Source organism: Tupaia chinensis, unplaced genomic scaffold, assembly GCF_000334495.1.
Source record: "Tupaia chinensis unplaced genomic scaffold, TupChi_1.0 Scaffold000238_1, whole genome shotgun sequence".
Lineage (NCBI taxonomy): Eukaryota > Metazoa > Chordata > Mammalia > Scandentia > Tupaiidae > Tupaia > Tupaia belangeri.
In genome coordinates, this window is record NW_006159716.1 from 7,650,322 (window position 1) to 7,656,031 (window position 5,710).

Sequence of the window (5,710 nt, forward strand, 5' to 3'; positions counted from 1 at the left end):
GAGAAACTGGATGTCCACAAGCAAAAGAATAACGTAGGCCCTTGCCCAATACCATATACAAAATTGACTCAAAATGGATTAAAGAACTAAAAATAAGAGCCCAAGCTATAAAAGCATTATGAGAGGTCTTCAAAAAAAGTTCACGGAAATATGCATGTGTGTTGTTAAAAGAAAAACTTCCAACAATTTAATTTAGCAGAGTTTAGTTAAGCAAAAGCAATAAACAGTTCAATTGGGCAGTCCCAGAATGGCTTCCAAAGGACTCCGCAGGGTGACATTTATGCTAAGTAAGGGGGCGGAGGCGTGCCGTTACCATGGCAGCCGGCTCTCGGTGGCTCTGACGGGAGCAGTTGTGGGGTCTCCCTTGCCTCCCAGTCAGAACCAAGAGAGAGGAGTGGAGACCCCTGACCATCTATCTCTGTGACCCTAGCCGCTGCATCTCCGACAAGAAAAGCACTGAGAAGTGCCAAAGAAATCTTCTAATAGCTGTATAACTTAAACATTTTAAAATAATGAATTTCAAGATCCCTGGTCTGAAAAGAGAGCTGATTATCCCAAGGCACTGTGAAAAATATCTGTCATTATTGTTCAACAAGCAGAAAAAGAATGAAAATAAAGATACCAATTCAAAAGAAAGTGGAGAAGATGAAGATGACTTTGCAAAGGACCTGGAGTGGTTAATTAACGAACAGTGATGCCAGCGCAACAGAGATGACCGAAAAGGAAGAAGATGTTAACCAAGAATTAAAAGAGGATGAAGCAGAAATAGAAGACAGCAAACAGCTTTCGGATCCTGACGCTTTCGAAGGATGAGGTATCGCCAAGACGAAGTGATTTCATTTCTGTACCAAGTATTCAATCTTTGGATCCCATATCAGATTCAGATATGGAAAACTCACTCCAGGAATCCAAACTAGAAGCCAGAATGACTTAGAAGAGGAGGAGGAGGAGGAGGAGGAGGAGGAGGAGGAGGAGGAAATAAGGTGATATATTATGGAGAAAATCACACAAGCTAATAAGCTCCTACAGAATCAAGAACCCGTGGATGATAAAAGGGAGCGGAAACTTTAGTTCAAGGACAAATTAGTTGATCTGGAAGTTGCTCCACTAGAAGACAACGATACTTACAAAAATAATTTTGAAAACAAAAGTAATATGTCTGGCAAACTGTCACGGTTACATACTTCCAATGAATTTGGACAAGAAAATGTGCTCCAGTCACTTCCTGATGGAAACTGTGAAGAAAACAGGAATAGGAAGACCCTGGTAGAAAGAGATGGAAAGTTTGAACTCCTGAATTTACAAGACATTGAGATCAAGGGTTTTTTGCCCCCCCCCCCATTAATAATGCTAATAGTACAGAAAAGGAACCTCAGGAGATGTCACCCAGATCTTACAGTGATGTCAAGAAAGAAAAGACTGGGGCCAGCAGGTGGTGTGGTGGACAAGGGCACTGGATTCCCACATGGCCAACCATGGTTCAAGTCCTGAGCCTGGTGGCTTGCTTTCTCTCTTTCTCTTTCTCTCTCTCTCTCTCTGTCAAATAAAGAAAAAAATAACAGTAACAAATGGAAATAATCTTTTAAAAAAAGAAAGAAAGAAAGAAAGGCCTTCAGCAAAGATGCACGCTATCCCCACTCGTCCACAGAAGAGCCACTAACTTAGCCCCTCAGCCACCACCCAACCCCAAGGTTCATCCAAGCTCTGCAGCCAACTCAGACCAAGTGCGCGATTTAGTCACAGGACAGAGTCTGCAAATACACCTCCAGTGACCTCAATATACTGTCTTTCACCTCGGCAGAAAGAACTGCAAAAACAGCTAGGACGAAAGAGAGAAAGGGTAAAAAGAGAGGAAGAACAACAGAAAATAGCAAAGAGAAAGAAAAGAAAAGAGAATGACACGGTATTTAAAGCAAAAGAAAAGAGCGGGTCCTGGAAGTGAGAATTCAGCGAGCAAAGCAAATGGAAGACATGAACAGTCGACAGGACACAGAGATCCACAACAAGCTTTTCAATTATGGCTTACAGAAAAGAAAGGAAGGAAGGCTGAAGAGCTACGAAAGTAAGAGGAATGCTTATTCTTCCTTAAAGGAAAAGAAGTCCGGGAAAGGACCTTCAAACAATGGCTAAGAAGGGAACAGATAGAGAACTTGGTGGAGCCACAAGCCGTCAGAGAACAGGACAGCTCTGACTCGAGGCAGAGCGTTTGAAGCAGCTGCAGAACCACCTGTATCTGTCAGAAGCCACATCTTTTCATTTACTGATCATTACGACTGAAGGTGCTTATTCAATACTTCATCTGGAAGCTGCTATCGTGGGGACTTTGGGTATCATTTCTTATAGCCTGTGCGTTTTGGTCATACCCTGAATTATGGACATCTTATTTACCTTTTGGTGATAATTAAATTTGTTTTTTCTATCATCAAACAAAATAAATGTCTTCTCTCACAGTTTGTAAAGTTATTTTAGTTTGTGCCACAAATAAACTCTATAGTCGTCTAAAAAAAGGGAGGGGAAGTGAAGCACAAAATAAGGAAGTGGAGAAATGAGGTGGATTGGTTCTAGTGGATTGGTTATATCTTTTTTAAAAAAGAGTTATTTTATTTAATTTTACTTATTATTTTTTTATTTGGCCAGAGAGAGACAGAAGAAAAGTGAGAAAGCAAGCCGCCGGGTCTGGGATTCAAACTATAGCTGGCCATTCGGGAGTCCAGTGCCCAACCGCCACACCACCTGCCAGCCCAGGATTGGCTGTATCTTGATGTCTGCCTGCAGTGGGCACAGTTTAAAGGGTGGGCTTTCTGTGACTGGCTGCATGTGGCTGCTGTGATTGGCTGTAACTCAGCAATTTACTAAGGAGCAATTTACACAGACTTCCGTGTGTTTGTTTATGGAACTCAAGTAGGAGTCAGGGGGCCTTTCAAGTCAAAAGTTTAACTGTGTGTGTTGCAGGTGGAGGGGTGGTGGTGGCTTATCTGAGTCTAGACTCCTTTTAGCTTCTTTGTTTGGGTGGGGGTGGGGACGTCTTGCTTAAGGCTCTGTATTAGCCTAACCTAAGTCTGATATGCCTGCATCCTCTCAATTCAGCCTGACAAAAACCCTGGTTTGGGGCCTTACACCTAAGTCTTTAACCCATTTTGAGTTAATTTTGTAAATGGTAAAAAATGGGAGTCTAGTTTCATTTTTTGCAGGTGGATATCCAGTTTTCTTGACACCATTTGTTGAAAGGACAATCTTTTCTCCACCGAATTGTCGTGTGCATTTTGCCAAAATCAGGTGGCTGTATGTTGCTGGGTTTGTGCATTCTGTTACATTGGTCTATATGCCTGTTTTGTGCCAATACTTTGCCGTTTTGGTTTTGTGGTTTAGTAATGTATGTCAGGTCAGGGAGTCAGATGCCCCACTTGACTCTGTGTAGTATTGCTCTGGTGATAGAGGATCCTTTGTGATTCCAGATACATTTTATTATTAATTTTCTACTTTTGTGAAGAGTATCTTTGGAATTTTTATAGGAATTGCACTGAATTTGTAGATCGTTTTGGTTAGTATTGACTTTTTTTTTTAGAGAGAGATTTTTGCTATAGGCCATGTGCGCTTGCCAGAGAGACAGAAAGCGAGAAATCACCTCCCAGAGGGGATGGCCATGTTGCAATCCCCTCTCCTCCATTCTCCTCTCCGGACATTGGGCATGCACACACACATGCCTGCATGAGTTTCAAGCCGCCAGGTCCAGGACTTGAACTACATTTGACTATGTGGGAGTCCAGCAATGTAACCATTATGCCATCAGCTGGTCATAGTATTGACATTTTAACTGTAGATTCTTCCAACCCATGAACAAGGAATGTCTTGGACCCCTGAAAAACTCAGACAATAAACCATTTTAAATCTGAGGTGTGTCCTGGTGTGTTAAGGAAAGCTATGCTCTAAACTTCATCTTCTAGACCCCCGAAAAACTCAAAGGAGGTTGCAAAGCACTGTAGAGGAGAGATTTTTTTCACAGAATAACCAGAAACCACCACAGAGGCCCTCTTGAATTGAAAATATTTGGGAGTATTCTTATTTTGTGGCAGAAGGGTTATTTGCTTAAGTTCAATAATACTTGTTACATTGAATCACAAATTGGAAGTGCTTGTTATTGGACAAGGCTTCTGACTGAAATGACATATCTGAAGATTAACCAGAAAACTATGGAACTAAGGTGGATCTTAAGTAAGCCAGCAGAAGCTCTTGGAAAGATGGCCTGGTACCATAAACAGTTCTGCCTGGCAGAGAGGATTAGAGAAGCTATATGAAAGAATTTGTACCATAAAATAACCTGGACTTTTCCAGCCCAAAATTGTAATCAGTAGAGATTGCAAAAGAGCAACCACACCAGAGGATTAAAGGGCTCCTTTGAAGGATAAAAAAGAAACCGATCTTTGCTAGTAGATGATAAATCACAGAATATTTGGTAGGCAGGGCTGAATTGAGGTTTATGTGTGAATTGTGTCCTGGGAGTTTGCTTTTCAACAGTTTGAGTAGTCGACATGTAAATATTTTCTCAAAAATATTTATAACCATACTGTCTCTGTTATAGAGTCACAAAATTATAACAAATATTTTGAATGTTATCTTTAAAATTGAGTTTTCCAAAATTTTGAAAGTTGTTTATTAACTGTCAAGAACTATGGAGTATGAGCGAAAATTTTTTGATATATAAAGTAAATGTTTGGGAGAAAATGTAAAAATAAATAATTTAAAAAACAGGAAAAATAAACAACAAAAAAAGAAGAGATGTCTTTCCATTGTGTGTGTGCCTTTTTAATTTCTTTATTCAGTGTCATACTTTGGTTAGATTTATTCTTTGGTTAGAACTTTTTTGGTGGCTATTGTAAATGGAATTAATTTATTTATTTCTGCCGCCATTTACTGCTAAGAGTACAAAAATGCTACAGGTTTTTGTATGTTGATTTTGTATCCTGCAACTTTGCTAAAATGATCTACTTCTAAAAGTTTTTTGGTGGATTATTTGGGCTTTTCCCAGTATATCCTCATGCCATCCACAAATAGGGATATTTTAACTTCTTCTTTTCCAATATGGATGCCTTTTATTTCACTCTCTTGTCTGATTGCATTGGCTAGGACTTCTAGTACTATGTTGAACAGGAATTGACAAAGTGGATCTCTGTCTTATTCCAGTTTTCAAAGGGCTTCAACTATTCCCCACTGAGCATGTTATCTGTGGATTTGTCATGTATAGCCATTTTTGTATTAAGAAGTCTCTTTTAGGGACCAGCAGATGGCATAATGGCTACGTCGCTGGACTCCCATGTAGTTGACTGTGGTTCAAGTCCCTTACCTGGTGGCTTAAACTCTCGCTGGGCGCGCGCGCGTGTGTGTGGGTGTGTGTGCCTAAGATCCCGAGAGCAGAATGGAGAAGGGATTGTGGCCTGGCCATCCCCCCCGGGGGGTGTGTGTGATTTCTTCCTTTCCATCTCTGTCTTTCTGGCGAGCATACATGCTCTATAGCAAAAACCTCTCCAAAAAAAGAAAGAAAAAAAATGTCTTTTATACCTATTTTGTTGAGTCTTACTCATGAAGGAATGTTGTACTTTATCAAATGCTTTTTCTGCATCGATTAATGTGATCATGATTTTTGTCTTTCCTTCTGTTAATGTGATGTATTACACTTACTGTTTTTTGTATGTTGGACCATCCTTGCATCCCT

At 40.4% G+C, this 5,710-nt stretch overlaps 1 pseudogene; it reads left to right on the forward strand.

Annotated features, from left to right (window-relative positions):
- The first annotated feature begins 512 nt into the window (after window positions 1-512).
- On the forward strand, window positions 513-2,277 carry LOC102476595 (coiled-coil domain-containing protein 181 pseudogene; annotated as a pseudogene).
- The last annotated feature ends 3,433 nt before the right edge of the window (window positions 2,278-5,710 follow it).